Here is a 17,504-nt window from a genome sequence, read left to right as displayed (position 1 = left end):
ACCCCCTACATTACTCTCTACGATAGGGGGGGAGACGAATTGTGAATAAACTTTTCACTAATGACTCCAAGGTGTTCCTTGGGCATGCCATCCCCTTATATAGTGAGGATGGGTGCCAAGTGAACGTGGGAGAGGACGAACCGTCGCGAGACGTGGTTCGGCCTCCCTTACAAATTCAAAATACAAACATAAAAAGTAAAAATGACGAGGACGGGGCCCAACAACATTGGCCCAGGCCGCGAATCCTGAGATACAAACACACATGAAAATGAGCATAAGTAAAAAGATAAAAGTTCTTACGCGGGGTACTTAAACCCCGGGTGGCGAGCGTCGGCGCGAGCTGCTCGGCGTGGCTGACGACATCCCGTCGCGTCATCCTCGAGATGGTTCTTCATCATCGTGGCATCGTCCTCGAGATGGTCCTCCATCAGAAGTTTTTCTAAATGAGCTACCAAATGAACTCCCGCCTTTGAGTGATATTCAACATGCCATTGACCTAGGACTGGGTGCATCCCTCCAAAACCTGCCTCATCATCGGATGGATCCACTATGTTTGATGAGTTACACCAGCAAGTCAAAGAGTTCGTATCAAAGGGAGTAATCTAGGAGAGCCTCAGCCCTTGCGTTGTACCGGCCTTACATGTGCCCAAAAAGGATGGAACTTGGCGCATGTGTTGCGACTACAGAGCTATCATTAAGATCACGGTCAAGTACCATTTTCCAATTCCCCGTGTGCATGACTTATTCGACGAGATGGCTGGAGCAACCATATTCTCCAAGATTGATCTTAAAACAGATATCACCAAGTTAGAATCCACCCAGGAGATGAATGGAAGACCGCTTTCCAAATTAAGGAGGTCTAATTGAATGGAACGTAATGCCTTTCAGGTTATCTAACGCCCCTAGCACTTATCAGAGATTTTTGAATAAAGTATTAAGCCCGTTTATTGGGAAGTTTGTCATCGTTTACTTTGATGACATTCTGAACTATAGCTTGAATCGAGAAGATCACTTTCAACATCTCCGAGATGTATGCTTAGCATTATGATGTGAAGCTTTCGGCTAACCCCAAAAAGTGCAGTTTGTTTACCACTGAAGTTTTGTTCCTTGGGTTCATTTTGTCACCAAATGGAGTAGTCGCAAATCCGGCCGAAGTGGATGCCATCGGCTCATGGCCAAAATTAAAGGATGTACATGACGTCCGTAGTTTTATGGGATTAGCCACCTTCTACTGAAGGTTCGTGCAAGGATTCAGTGGGGTTACAGCCTTGATTACAGACTTGATAAGAAAGGACAAGTTTGAATGGACCCCTACAGCCAATAAAGCTTTCAAACTTGTTAAGAAACTTATGACGCATGCCCCGGTTCTTAAATTAACTGATTTCAGAAAGGTATTTGAAGTCGCTTGTGACGCATCTGGTGTAGGCATTGGAGGAGTGATGGCACGACGCAGCCCGAGCCCCTAGGAACGTCTTCGGAGACATCCACATCGTCATCGACTTCACCGCCGTTTCGCGTTCAGCCCACCCGGCAAGCCAAGGTGACGGCGCACTCGCCCAGATTCAAATATCCCGGGTAACGGGCATGCTATCATCATTTTCTTTTGTCCTTTTCATCTGAATTACTATTTGCGTTTCTCGCGTTTTCCACTATCGGTATTATCACTCGTCTCTCCTTTTTCTTTTATTTCTTCCCCCTTTTATTTTGTGTTGTAGTGAGGGGAAATCCATTCTATAAAGATTTCCCCTCCCCCCCTTTTTCTTCCCCCTAATGGGCCTTAAAACCCCCGATTTCCTCTCTTTTGAGTTGTTAGGGGCCTATTCATGTCCTTCCCTATAAATAGGAAAGGATTGGTGCCCTAACATTCTGGACGAGAAGTATATGCTGTTTGAGAAGGAAGCAGGTCTCGCCTCCAAGAAGAAGAAGAGGGAGGAGGCTAAGGAGCGATACTTGGCAAGAGAGGACGCCCAACGTGGGAGAGGAAGTACAAGATATTTTCTGTTCAGCCTCCTCCTCCCTGTGCGGTTGCTATGCCTCTCCCGCACACCGTGGTGACCCCAGCCATCATTCCCGCTGACTGCTGCCTAGAGCCACCTTGTCATTGAATGGGCAGCTTCAGCCCACGGCAGGAGTCGACGACAATGCCCTGCCGCTCCCCACATGGACAGACTCATAATCGATGCCCGTCAAAGCCCCTCGACCGTGAATTTCAGGCACGTGGATCACGACGTGCTTTTAGTACGCTAACAGAACGCGGGTCTCCTGATTATGGAGTCAACCAGCCGTGAAGGAACCCAGCCGCAACTTCCCTGTCTGGGAGTTAACTCGTTTACCCCGACCGCTGAGACCGACCAGTCGAGACTTCCTTTGAGCCTAAACCCACCTGGTTGAGAGGTCAGCCAAACAGGGCCCATCTGGTGTGCTACACCCTGATCGGGATTTTGCTGACCGCAAAACCACCGTCCGAGTTGGTGTTTGCCGTCGGGAGGCCTGACCATTGACCGTCCCGTACCGTTCCTCTTAAGGGGGACTGTCGGGAGGCCGATTGCCCTGGTGTCTGTTCGTGACCATCGGGAGGTCGTCCGAGCTGTTGAGATTGGTCTTTGCCCAAGATATGGGGGCCCCTACTCGAGGACTCCCCCTGACCATGAGCGCATTTGGTCCTACTCCTGGTCGATCGGATCGTCAAGCGAGACCCGCTCAACGACCACGATAAATTGCATAGGCGACAAACGTGGCCCATCTGCTGCTACCCTCCTTCCTGCCCCTTACCTGCTCGAGCCCCTCAGTTGTCGCACCTTGCCGGCCCCTTCTTCGGTGCCTCTCGCCATCTACTCTGCTCGCTCTCGGGCCGGGCGCACAGATCAGGAGGAAATTGGCTCACGGGCATTGATGAGGTACGTCATCTCTCTGCCCGTCCATCTCTTATTTCCTATAATGCATTTTTGAATAGCCTCCACCACGCTCGGGTTAGACATAGGTGAGAGGGACAGGTTGAGCGAAAATCATTATGATAAAACAAGAGCGCCCTTCCCCGTTGGTATGAGTCGGCTTGCCCGTCAGGTGAGAGTGAACTCACCGGAGTGCTCCATTTGGCGTCGTAGACATCATTGTCCCCTCGGACGAGGTACGAGAAGACTAACCCCGCCACCACTAGGCGACTCCGTCTTCCCCGGGAGTCGGTATTTTTTGTTAGTCGGCACTTGCACGTACCATAACCTGTTGCATCTTGCATTGCATCGTAGTTCATTTCCTTTTAGGATTTTTGGTCAGAGGACGCCACGATCGTAGTCAAATACCATCATATTTATCAGCCCTGAACTATGATATTCAGTGACGACCGCACGACGTCCCTGACGACGTTCAGCATCAAGGAGTCCTTACTTAAGAGGGACATCCAATCGAGTATGCTAGCGAGAAATTAAATGATACCTGCAAAAGGTATGACAATTATGACAGAGAATTCTACACTTTAGTGCAATCGTTACGACATTGGAGGCACTATCTACTCTGACGCAACACGCCCACAAACACACGGCCGTTGCGACGTAGGAATTGGCTCTCCTGGTTCGTCAGGACAGGCTAGTAAGGGACAAGTGGCCCGAATGCCCACGTTTGACGCGAGACCTATGGGCAGGTGCTCTGGTTAGGGTTGAAGTCTTCACCAAGATGTCACTTAGGGGTGACTAAGCCTCTAGGCGACTAATCCCGACTCAAGTGGTCCCTATCAACTACCGAACCCGTCTAAAGGGTGAGAGGAACCAAAGAAGAACGTAGGGACGAGGGGAGAAATTCACGTTCAACAGATGCGAGAAAAGAGATAAGTAACATCCAAGTTAGGAAAGGAGGATTCCGGAGTGACCTCGGGGGAACAAGGTTCCAGTGGTCGCGATGGGGATAAATCCTCACTGGCGAGAATCGATCCTCGGCTGTAGAAGAGGGGTGGCACGCCGGTCGGAATGGTCAAGCGTGATCACCGGTCTGAGCGTGCCTACAGGACCCCCAGGCGGAGGGCGGAGGGACCTCTAGCAGTTCGCCACGCGACCAAGCTCATAGGAGCCAACGTCCAGGGGAACCGCACGAGAAGATCTGGAAGACCACGAGAGCCCGACGGCAGAGAATCTGCCCAAAGGAACCACGGGAGAAATTCCGTCGATAGTTGGCGCAGGGAGAAGGCGATTCCAGGGGCGGTTGCTGGGGCAGCGTCGGCAGATCCGTGTGCCGCGGCGCCAACTATGCCAATAGAGAATGTTGGGGCGCTGATAAAACCACGAGAGAAAACCCGTGCTCGTTTGAAGGTGACAGCGTTGATAGCGCCGTGGGTGCGGAGGATGATCTGAGAGTGTAGAAGGAGAGGAAAGATCGGGGAAATTCGGCGGGCAAACTCAGGGACGAAGTCGTCGGATGAATACCAAAGGAGGGATCGAGAGAGAGTTATGAGGAGAAGACTAGGGAGGGTTCGTGGGGAAGAGGACGGCTGGGAGTAAGGGAATAGCGAGGAGAATGCGGCGAAGGGGGAAGAGGGGGACGGAGGGGAAATGATGGGGATTTTGGAATGGTCGTGAGGGGCAAAGGAGGGATGGCAAGAAAGGGGTCGTCGGGAGAGGGGTGCAGGATGGGTAGGACCAAGAGGGAATACGGGGGAGGGAGAGGGAAAGGGGGGACAGGAAACGAAGGCCGCCGGCGATGTGGAAAAGAAGGGGAGAGGGAGGGGTCAGTGTCAAGAGAGAGAGAGAGGAGAAGAGGGCTTGCGGAACGCTGGGAGTGGCAGGTATAGCTGATGCGCAGGACCGCCGGTGGAGGCTGGGAGAGAGGGAGGGGGAGGAGGCGACGATAGAAGATAGAGGTGGAAGAGGGAGGGAACCTCTAAAGAACGCAGTTCTCTTCTTCAAAACTTTCCTGCCAAAAAAAAATTGGCATCTCTCCCCTCTTATAGGGTGGGGAAGAGAGTGCCCTAGTCCGCGTTTAAGTAAACGGCGCCACCCCAGTGCAGGCATCTGTTCTGAAAATAACATAGTTAAAAGAAACGGAAAGGAAGAGAAAGAACAACACGGAGTTCCCTGATGCATGTGGGCAGTGCGGCCAAAACAAAGGAAAGATGGAAACAGCATAGGTTCATGATGAACGGCAAAAATAACTCACGCGGTGTACTTGATTTGCGGGTCCTTAGCATCAACTCGAGCTGCACGGTGAGATTGCTTGCGGTCTGGCGCGCGTTCCTCTGGATGGTTCCCCATCATACTCCCAAAATAGTTCATCTTATATTCGGACCATAGTGCCCTTAGGCACATACAAGATCGAAAGAAGGTGAGCAACAATCGCACCAGATGGATCGCATATTTACAAGACTATACATTCGTTATCCAACACAAACAACGCAAGGATAATGCTTTGGTCGATGCTCTAAGTAGACGACCACTAGTTCTCAACATGATGCAGACTGAAATCTTAGGTTTTGAGCAAGTCAAAGCTAATTACGAAGAATGTCCCCACTTCGGACTGATAGTACGAGCTCTAAAGGAACAAACCAATTCCAAATTTAATGATTACTATATCTCAGACAGATACCTCTTCTACGAGAAGAGGTTATGTATACCGCGTATATCCCTGCACGATTTTCTAATATGGGAAACTCATGTTGTAGGACATAGTGGTCATTTTGGAATCAACAAGACAATCCACACCGTAGAATATCAGTTCTACTGGCTGTTCCTGAAAATGGACGTTAGTAAAATAGTTTCACGTTGCTTAACGTGCTCTCGAGCCAAAATGACCAAGCAAAACTCTGGATTATACACACCCCTCCCAATACCTAGCAGACCCTGGGATGATCTTAGTGTAGATTTCATCTTGGGACTCCCTAAGACTTTACGATGACATGACTCAATTATGGTCGTCGTCGATAGATTCTCCACATTGCGTCTCTTCTTTGACAATATTGTCAAACTTCATAGAGTGACAAAGACCATCACCTCGGATCGTGATGTGCGATTCACGAGCTACTTTTGGAAAACACTTTGGGTTCTCATGGGAACCCAACTAATGTTTTCTTTAGCCTACCATCCACAAATGGATGGTCGAACTGAAGTTGTCAACCATAATCTTTGCAACTTGCTACGATCAATCGTCGGTGAAAATATCAACTCATGGGATGAAGTGCTACCACGCACAGAATTTGCCTACAATTCCTCAGTAAATTGTACCATTGGTAAGACCCCTTTTCAAATTGTTTATGATCAACTACCCTATACACCTTTAGACCTCATGCCATGCCATTGCAACCATCAGGTTAGAATTTCCGAGGAAGGTTTAGAGTTTGAGGAGCATATTAGAAACATGCATCATAGCTTACATTCTCTCATTGCATCTCAAAATGGCAAGTATAAAGCAGCCGCTGATAAAGGACGACGGTCCATTAAGTTTAAAGAGGGAGAACAAGTCATGATTAGATTACAGCCTGAGAGGAATTCTCCAGGAGTCGCTACAAAATTACATCCTCTAGCGGCGGGCCTTTCTCGAATGCCCGTCTGATCAATGAAAATGCTTACGTGGTGAGCATCCCTCCTGAATGGGGAATTTGTCCATCCTTTAATGTAAGCGACTTAGTGCGCTACCATCCCATGCCACCAACATGTGAACCTCAAAACCCCTCGAGCCTAAGTAGTAGTGAGAGAGAGATCGACTTGCTACCCAATCCTCTTCCAAAACCCATGAGGTCGGAACACATGGATACAATACTACAGGAAGTAATCAACACTGCATAGGAGTGGTCGGACTGTAAATTTCTCGTCCGTTGGCAGGGTCAACCTCCTTCTGAAGACACTTTGATTACAAAAGCGGATCTTCAACGCATTCGGCCGAAGCTAGTGCAACCACTAAAAAAGACGTTGTTGGCATCAACTCGTCGGAGTCGAGTTTCTCCGTTCCCTGGAAGACGATGGAGAACCATATTGTCACCGACACCAAAGGACGCTAGCAGCCTCACCGAGCAGCACAAGCCGATGCACGTGACCCGTTGTTCAAGTACTCGGCTTAACGACGAGTCATTTGATGATTTATCTTTCTTTTCATATTTGTGCAATTGTAATCTTCTTTTGAATTGTAAACAGGCCTATGTATTGTTCTTTTATTTTGTCATTAAGGGAAGGCTGCTCGTCACGAGAAAGTTCCTTCCCGTTTTGGCCCAGTTGGGCATGCCCCGACCCTATAGAAAGAACGACATGCCCCAGAAGCCAGATATGAAGTTGATTGAATTTGAAAGTATTTTCTTCAATTGGCTCCCGCCTTGCTACATTGAGATTCCGTGGAGGTACCGCAGCCTATGTCGCCCGCCTTATCGGGTCTCTTGCAACCTACATCAAGAACAGAGGTGATTGATTTGGTCTCGCCCAAGATATAGCCAAGAAACCCCCTTATGGAACTGTTCTTGAAGTATCGAGCACCACTACGCTGAGCCGCTGCCGCCACCACCACCACCATGCAACCTTGCGGCTGCACGCATTCACGCCCCACGCACAGCACGTCCCTGCATTTCGGGCGCCCACCATGCCCATGTGCCGCCTTGTGCCTGTGCACCCGTGCGCCGTACCCTGCCACCTGTGGACGTTGCCCTGCGCTCATCTCTTCATGGATCATCCCTTCATGGACGTCGGACCTCACCCATCAGGCTCGATTGGTTCCCCTTCATTCGGAGATATGGTTATCTCTTTTAGTGCTGTTGATTTTGTGTTCCTTTGCCTCCGAGAGTCCAAGTGCATTGTGTTAGGATTTAGCCACCGCTTGCGAGAGATAGTGAATTTCTTCATGGTATGACTAGTCCTTGACGCAGCGGATTGGACACCTTCAGGTAATCATATTACCCCTCATCTCGTAAACGTCCAAATGGTCCAAAGGGACATTGAGGAGTCTGATTGCGATCAATCAAACTCCATCAATTTAATTGATTGCCATAATTATTCAGAAGTGGTACATTTTCATTGGATTTTGAAATTGCATTTCTTTCAAATCCTATATCTTGTCGAATCCTCAACCCCTTGTGTTGTAACATGTGCTGAAAGATCCCAACCAATTATGTGTTACATCAGTTAGGGTTTGATATATTTATTGTATAAGCTAAAGGCAACAACGATAGGGGATTATAAATAGCATAATTCACCCCTTTTTTGGCTTATCACATGTATAGTTATGGGGCAATTCCATGTGGTATGCAATCCTTTCAAATTTATTCAATATCATAGAGGGACCAACAAATGAAGAAAAATTTTCATTTACCCCTTTTCATGACTTCATGCAATAAAATTTTCACTGTAGATAGACATTGTCCCCCTTCATGTTTCATGGTGTATCATACTTGGCTGAATCAACTTGAGAATTTGGTTTATTTCCAAATGGAAGGTGGCCAAAAAATTTATAAGTGTCAATGGGGAACTGTATCACATCTTTTTTGGGGTATCCAAGTAAAACACATTGAATGATGTAGCTTTTTGAGTGGTGCAAAAGCTTCTGCTAGAGATCAACCTTGACGATGTAGGCCTTGATCTCTGCTCTAATAAGTGGCTGGATGAGATATTGTACAATCCTCTTATAAGTGTGCAAAAAATCTGTATCACCTCTGGTGGTTTAATTGTGGTACTTTCCTTAGATTACTCGAATAAGGACCTGTATTCCGCATAGCACTAATCCTCCCTTAAATACAAGTTATCATGTTGAAACACAAATTGGGGCAAGATGAAGGGTGCTCCAACTATTTTTTTAATACGATCTGGGATAGAAGATTATGAGCCATTGCATCAATAGTGTCCCTCCAGTTGTTGTCAAGACCAGTAAGGTTTTGAAGAAAATACCTCAAAGTGCCTTGCACTAAAGAATGGTATACATACTAGTGACATAGGATGGGACCCATTATGATTGCATCATAAATATATCTGATATGGTAAAGTGCACAAAAAAAGATGAAAAAGGAAAATGAAATGAGCCATTTCACTATTCAGCCAACACCTGAGTACATAGGAGTAAAGACAAAACTTAGAGATTGTAATGTAGGTGTCAAATGTGGAGGTTGTCCTTGTCAAGTGAGGAAACCATCTCAAGAAAGCTGGACTTGGTGGCCCCTTAGAGTATATATTCATCAGTTGGTAGTGATGGGTACTGCCCTCAATGTTTCATAGTCAAAATGTCAGTTGACCTCGACCTGTTTAATCTCTCTTTGGTTTACAGGATTATGAGCAGTTACAGTTAAATTATAACTAGATGGTTGAATCCAGTGTATGGGCATGTATAACTAACACGCAGACTTTTTGAGATGTATTAGGTCCATGTTTTTACATTCGACTGTTTGCGATATAGACTTCTTCCTCCAAATCTCCTTGAAGAATGGATGCTTCACATTTTGTTATTAAATATCTCAATTTAAGTTGTTTTCCAAGGAATTATAAAGCTATTAGAGTCAAGCCCCCTTCTTCCAAATCTTGAATCCTTAAGATCAAGTGGAGAAATGTTTTATTATTTGGTTCTAATGTAGAACATCCTGACATTAAATTTTGTTTTTTAAATCTAACTAAGATAATGGAGAGAGAAAACTCCATGGCATGCACCAACATACGAGGTGCAATATTTGAAGAGGAGAAAAGACCCACCTCAACGAAACAATATTTTTTGAAATCACTCCATATTTTACATCTAGAAGCCTTTTTCTAGTTGGAGGAAGGATGAAAATAGGTGTTATTGCTAAATACAAGACATAACAACAGTGAAGCTCCTTCAATTTATATCCAAGGGTAGATTTTATTAGGGCTCTTATATTTTGAATCATATTCCCCTTTTTTGTATTCCATCTTGAGATTTCTGCACGAATAGTGCTCAGACAAGTAAAATAATAATCATGTTTTTTCAGAGCATGGAGTATAGCCTAATTATTAAATGATAACAGATCTAAAAGAATAAGCACAGATTGTCCTCTAGTTGGAACAACAATAAGGTTGGTGTTCTATTCACTTATTTATTATCATTCGCCCTCATTTTCCATTGCTTTAACCATTTCATAAAAAATATTATAACAGAAAACATACATGTGATTTGGTGCATTTCATGACAGCCCGCATCTCACACAACTGGCGACGCACATATTCCATTGCACATATTCCAATGCAGCATTCCAGCATAAAGAAAAATAAGTGATCAAAAGAGTGAGATGCATGAAAGAATGGGAAAGTTAGAAATGGAGAATGAATCATTGACTAAAGAGCTTGTCGCAATACTGTTAGACTATCTACCAAAGGAAAATAGATCTATAAGTGGAAGGAATATAAAAAATATTGACATGATGAGGAGGCATGAGAATCATAGGAGCGAGTATTTAGGGGGTCAAAGGATGTCTGAGCATAAGAGATGGTGTCCTGCGCGATCTATGTTGACGAGGACAAAGGTTATTTCCACCCAAAATCATGAGCGAAGAGTATGGATTCCCAAATCCATTTTAGAACCCTTTAAAAAAATACACCGTAAGGAATTATGGATTCCTAAGTTCATTATAGAGCCATTTGTATGACCTTAAATAATCACATTCGTCTAGCTTGCCACTTTTTTCTGAAATTGTAGTTTTCTTTGAATACAGTTTACCTTTGTAAATAATGGGAGCTAATTTATTCATCTAGCTTTTACATTTTGTTTTTTCTGTGGTCCGTTTTTAATTTCCAGGGATGAACAAAAAGAAGCACAATTATTACATAATTGACGACGAGATGTTGGATCAACATTAGTGACCTTTCCAAAAATCAACGCTCATGCCTGGTTTGCAAGTTCGAACCGATGAATTATGTTTATCTTCGTATATATGCATTGGGACATTGCATGGTTTAGTGAGGGGAGAACATTTCCTGTTTTTTGAATTGCAAGCATTTGTTTTGAATCATTATGTCATAATCTAAGCATTGGGGTGCTTTGTCTCTTAAATCCCATTTCCGAACAAAAAATATTAAGATCACTATTAAGCTTTTCTTTAATTTTGATTTATTAAAAAAAAAACACAAATTAAGGCCCATTAAATGAAAAAATAATTTGTTCTTTAATTAATAAATTTGAATTAGGATAAAAATTATTTCAAAGTCCCTCCCTATAGTTTGACCCCTTTCTCAACCTAAACTTTCTACATTTTGAAAAAGGAAATTCTATAAAATTATTGTATTAGCTTAAATCAAAACAACACTTCTAAACTTGCATTTTACAAGAACTATTTCAGGCTTCTCATTTTGAAACTAAGCCACAATTTGAATTTCAATGGTCTCTTTTCAAATCTTAGGAGGGCACGTGGGTCTAGGCTAGAAATCAAGAAATCTAGCCCTCCAATCCTTTGGAATTACATCCAACGGCTGGAAGAGTTAGTCCACTTCTATTTATTCTCGATTTATTCTCCAAACTTTTTTCTTGGAGGCCTAGTACATCAGATTTCTTTGATCAATTTTTTTTCTACACGAGTTTGGGAGAGAGAGTTCAAGGTTGTTCATAATTCTTCGAGAAAGAGCACCACTTGGTCCTTGGGGGATGTGACAACAAGGTTTGTGTGATATCCGGGGAAATGAGACCTAAAAGTTCTATTTATCCTTAAAGTTTTTCTTGCCCTCAAAAGAATCTTAAAAATCATTAAAAAAATTATAATTCATAATAAACAGTATAAATACTTATTTTATTTTTAAAAAATAGTTTTGACTAGTTTTTTATCACTTAGTCGATTTCCTCTTTGCAAAATTGTTGAAAATCTAAAATATATAAAATCACCAAGGAAAACTATTTCAAAATATACTTTAATTACATTTTACTCTCTTACTATCTGCTCCTTGAGGATTTGACCCTTACAGTATTATAAGCAAGGAAAAGTTTATAACTATAGTTGTGCAAATCAGAGCCTTAAACGACTTATATAACTAAAAATCTGGCTTATCGACGATGGATCTCTTCTTGACCTACTTCAAACATCTTTAAAGATATAGTTTATTTTCCCACCATCAGTTTTGACTAGTTCAAGTGAGACACTGGTATAGGAAAATACAATGGGCCCCTTATTTTTATACTCTTGTGGAAAATTGTCATACGAGCCCGTATAACTTTGACTATTTTCAATACCGTCCATATATTATATTGGTGTCACCTTGTTGGATACATGTCAAACTAGTTAATAGTAAAAAATAAAACTTTCCTTCAAGCTAATCACATATTCTACACATCCATTGGCATTTATTTTTGTAATATATTCATTATAATGGCCATGTGATACATAAAATAGTATTATACCTATCATGAATCAGGTTGATTTATGTAACAGTTTTGCAAGTGGCCCTTATGCTTGTGACTGTAAACATGACTTGAGGTTGTCACTATTGTCTAATTTGTCCAAACTATTCCACCTCCCAAGCAGAAATAAGTCCAAAATACTCTAAGCATATATGTGATATAAGGTTAGACTGCTACACATTGGCTTCAAGGATCACCCACACTAGGTTTTTGACATTGGTAAATATACTCAGGTTTACGGACTTTTATTTATTGTTCCCAAAGAGGAGGACTTCTAATGAAACTTTCCCAGATATATGTAAATAAATGAGGCACCCTCATTTAATACCCATGTGAGTCAGTTTGAGCCCTGTCCTCCTCTTGCTTCCTTTTCTCCTCATTGTGTAGTGTTTCCGTTGCAAACTAGATGGTCATAAATTGAGATACTAGTGGTATATTTTGTAGAAACATCAAGAGATATATCACTCCAATGATCATGTGGATAAGTCTATTTACAACATTTGAACAACTTAAAGATGCTCAATCGAGCAACCAATAAATTACATATTTCATTCGTAAAATATGTCATTTCTTATTTATCTATATTAATGGTTTTCAGATCCATCTTCAACTCAATATTACATTGCCCAATTAATTCCAGATATTGTCAACGGTGATATTATATCCAGGTTTCTCTCTTCGATTGACCATAAAATGATTCAAAATATGATCATAAAATGAACCTAAGCAGCCACCACTAGTGCTAGCTAATAACATATAATTTTGACTATTTTACTTTCATACATTTTCGCAAATTTCCTGCAGCGATGGAAGGCCAAGAGCATCAAATATGTTAGATTGCTCCAGATTCAAACCTTGATAATTTATGATTCAACCAATGGATTGAGCTCAAATTTTGAGGCTAGTTCTTCATTGTATCCTCTATTTAACTTTATGGATTGATTGATGAGAAGAACCCTAAAACTAAATTAAAGAACCCCAATAGGTAAAAGTGGAATTGTCTCACCCCCCTATCATAGGTATAAATTCTTAATTTTCTCTGTCTTTATCATTATTGGGTGATCGACCATAGTCTGTACTCAAGGGGGAGCTCTCTTTGGATTAGGGAACGGCACATCTGGGACATGACACCCAAATGGGACGGGACAAATGATGATCCGTGATGGACGATGACATGATGAAAGTTTTATCATGTCACCGTCCTGTCACATGTCCGAGGATTTCAAAAAAATATGTCACGTTTGCGTCACTATTATGGTTTGCAGCATCCCTGTCACATCCCCATCACCGCACGGTGTCACCGTCACGTGTGACGGGAAAAAACCATGCGGAGGAGAGAGAATTGGATGGGCATATCTCCAATTATCTTTGGACAGCATCCTTTTGGGCAGGCAAAATAATGCAAGGACTTTTCTGCAAAATGCTAATAATCGAGTTAGCAACGCCACATGGCGAAAGCTCAGCTGTCAAAAAGCTTAAATCTAACAATTTTAAGGTTTTTTGGCTCATTTTTAAAAATCCGTCATGGCTGTCATTCGTGATGGCCGTCCGGTCATGTCACTTGTCCGAGACCTCCTGTCACTATCACACCCCATTCGCCATCCATCACCATCACCGTCATTGTCACGGGCCCCTAATTTCATCACCGTCACCATCACATCATCCGTCACGTTGTCCTCACTGTAACGTGTGATGTGACAGATGACGGCTGATGTTCCCTACTTTGGAACAACTTTTATCCTGGTATTTAATTTGAGTTTTGATGGCGTCGCCCTCAAGTTATCTAGTTATTTTTTTTTTTTTTTGTTTTTCTAAGTCTAGATTAAAATTTCCTGTTTTCGCTTAGGGTTTTTTCCTTTGTAACCCAAGGGGTCTATATATAGGACCCCTAAGGTAAGAGTAAGAACAAGTCTAGTTGGATTTTTGGAAACAGTTCCCGTTCCGTTTAGAGAGTAGAAGAGTGAAGGGCGACGGACGGACCGACTCGCCACCCGTCCCGCCCCGCCCTGTCCAAGATAGACCAACGGAACCCTAGGCGCCGCCGCCGGTCCCAGGTCGGTGGAGCGCCGCCGGATCGCGGAGCCGCCGCCAGTAGGGGCCGCCGCGAGTAGCGCCGCAGCCGCCGAGCGCCGCCGCCGCCGCCAGCAGCAGCCGCAGCGCCCGCAGCAGCCGCACTCCGCCCGCAGCAGCCGCAGCCGCGCAGCGGCAGCCGCCGCCCGGTAGGGGCCGCCGCGAGTAGCGGCCGCAGCCGCCAGCGCCGCCGCCGCCGCAGCGCCGCAGCCCGACGTGGCCGCAGCCGCGCAGCCGCAGCCGCCGCAGCGCCGCAGCCGCAGCGCCGCAGCGCCGCCGCCGCCGCCGCCGCTCAGGGCCGCAGCCGCTGACACCGGCTGCCGCTGCGTGAGTACCGCCGCAGCCGCCGAAGCGCCGCCGCGCGCAGCAGCCCGCGGCGCCGCGAACCGCCGCAGCCGCCGGGTCGGCCGCAGCAGCCGTAGTGGCCGCAGCCGCCGCAACCGCCTGCAGCCGCCGGAGCGCCGCAGCAGCCCGCAACCGCTGGAGCGCCCGCAGCCGCCAGAGCGCCGCAACAGCCTGCAGCCGCCGGAGCGGCCGCTCGCAGCCGCCGGATCAGCCGCGGTAGCCCACAGCGGCCGCAGCGGCCCGCAGCCGCCGCAGCCACCCGCAACCGCCGGAACCGCGCACGCTGCCACTACACCGAGTCGCAAGGCGCCCTCGCACGGTCGCCCGCCGCACCGCGCCCCACACTGGTCAGTCCTCAGCCGTGCCGACTCCGCCCATTCGGCTGGAGCATTATGGGTCGGTGCCTCTATTCCGGTCCAAGGGGCCCACTCGATGAACCGGCTCCCGCATCCCGTGGTGCCGCATCCCGCGCCTCAAAGCGCCGTCGCCGCCGTCCGAATCCCCGCGAAGTCCAGCCGCCAGCCTTCGCGCCTCAAACCACTCTCCGGGAAGCCCAATCGCCATGCACGCATCTCGAGGATGCCACGACAGCCGTACACCCATCGCGGGCCTAGTTTTGGTGGGCCACCGCAAATCTCGGTGGCCCGACCTGGTCCAAGCCCGAGGCCTATAACCACGAAGGAGGGCCATTACCGCGGCCCGCTATCTTGGCAATCTCCGGCCGCCGCCATCGCTACCTCCAGCTACCGCCGCTGCCACCATCTTTGGCCGCCGCCATCTCCTGTCGCCGTCATCTCTGGCCTCCGCCGCTGGCCACACGACGTCACCTATGGCTGTCCTATGCAGCTGCTAGTTCGCCGCCGTCCTCGCCATCCGGCCAGCGGAACATCCGCTTCCACCGGTAATCGGGCCCGTCAACGCCTTGAAGACTACCCAGGGAGCACATACCACATGGAGATAGAGTCTACTTCGGCCCTCCAACGAATTGAGGACCCAGGACAAGATCTTTCAGGGACACCCACCAACAAGGCGGGCGTGCCGCCCAAGATGAACGTCCCCGAGAGGGACGAACGGACTGCACGCTCCCGCCGCACGACGTCAACAATGTCCGTCCTGCATCAAGTTTGTTTCTTTCTTTATTGATATTGATTTGTGCTTTCATAAATAGCCCTTATCTTGATTCAAGAAGGAACTTAGCTAATGATAAAATTCTATAATCAGAGAGAATAGTCGCCTAAACATTTGATGGATTATTTATTCCTTAACTTCATCTAGATTCCTCTATTATTCACACACCATTATTTCTGAAAACCCTATATTAAGTACTCTCCTTATATCATCGCACTTATGATTTTGGATCTTCTTTTGCTGATAAGGCTGAATGAACTGAGGACCTACCTCCTCTTAATATTCTCTCATATCTCCTACCTTCTTCTCAATTTTATCTCCTTATGTTCTCTAAGGATATACCCTTTATAAATAATATTAAATCCACTATAATGCCATTCTAAATAGCTTGAATTAGATCCTTGAACTCTGCCTCCTTGTGAACGACCCCTCTACTCGTAGTGTATATCTTAAGATATATAGTTCCATATAAATATTATTGTATAGGTTAATTACAAACAATCAGATTTATCAACCTAATTAATTATAGTAAAATGTAACTTATTGATCACGGCTGTTGCGGGGGAGGCAAAAGCAAAGGGTTTAGTTTGATCTGCGTTGTGAAATTAAGTTGTAAAAAGTTTATTTTCTATTGGAGAAGACAGCTAAAGAGTAATACTTAGAAGTTATTTTTATTCTTAATTTTTATACTCTTCCACATACCTGCCTACCATTTTATTGATTTCTTATTTGTGGTGAAATGATTGATAAATTTGAGATCCCGAAAACAACGCATAGTTGAAATCCTCCGTTTAGATAGTTCTGAACAAATTTTAGGCATAGACCCTAGGCCTGAATCTTCTAAAAAATAAATACTTAAAGCTGATAATCTTGTGGATCCTCAATGAAAAACAAATGATGTCCTGAAATTGCTTCTAGAGAAGAGAGAAGAAGATCGAGGGATTATTCAGTTCGCTCAAAACCAATCTCTGTCACCACCATCAGTGCATATGTTCCACATTATGTTTTAGTTCAAGATTGATGTACAACAGTACTCGATGTTGCCTCATTTTATGGGAAAGGTGAACAAAGAGGCATATGAGTTTTAAGAGAGTTTCTCCGAGACATGTGATGATTGTGGTTTTCCTAGACTAAAAACAGAAGCATATAGAATGAATTGTTCCCCTGCCTTAAAAGATGTGGCAAAGGATTGTTTTAGAACGTTAGGAATGAATTTCAGCTATTGGAGTGAAATGGAGACAATATTAAAAAATACTAATATGTGCGTATAACTAATTCTTTTAAAATAAAAATTAGAACCAAAATGGAGTTTATATATATGTATTTAATATTCTAATAGTTCTGGACAAGACCATCTTGGTGTGCTCCTACCTTTTATCTCATTAAAAAATAGTTAATGTAATTTAAAAAACGCTATTAAATCGCATAAACCTGAAATATGAGTCTCATACTTGATTAAATATGAACTCCTTTTAGAGATAGAGTATAATATCTTATTATTATGCCAGTCTCGAACCCAATAAGGGCATATCAAGGCTTTTATACCACTGTTGGCTTATAGGTCTTTGATTGAGGTGAAATGATTAAGGATTCATGTAGCAAAAAGTTGAAAGCATAATCCTAATGAAAAATAAATTATGAATATCAAATCATCTTGGCGCAGATTGAATATTTGA

The 17,504-nt window shown here is 44.8% G+C and overlaps 1 long non-coding RNA gene across 1 annotated transcript; it reads left to right on the top strand.

Moving 5' to 3' along the window:
- Positions 1–1,874: 1,874 nt before the first annotated feature.
- On the top strand, positions 1,875–7,184 carry LOC144706784 (uncharacterized). Its single transcript, XR_013582320.1, has 2 exons — positions 1,875–2,897; positions 6,801–7,184. It is a non-coding gene; the product is annotated as an uncharacterized LOC144706784 (long non-coding RNA).
- The last annotated feature ends 10,320 nt before the right edge of the window (positions 7,185–17,504 follow it).

Source organism: Wolffia australiana, chromosome 8 (genome assembly GCF_029677425.1).
Source record: "Wolffia australiana isolate 7733 chromosome 8, ASM2967742v1".
In the NCBI taxonomy this organism is placed as follows: domain Eukaryota; kingdom Viridiplantae; phylum Streptophyta; class Magnoliopsida; order Alismatales; family Araceae; genus Wolffia; species Wolffia australiana.
Note: the sequence above shows the minus strand (reverse complement) of the source record. Positions and strands in the feature narration are given on the sequence as shown.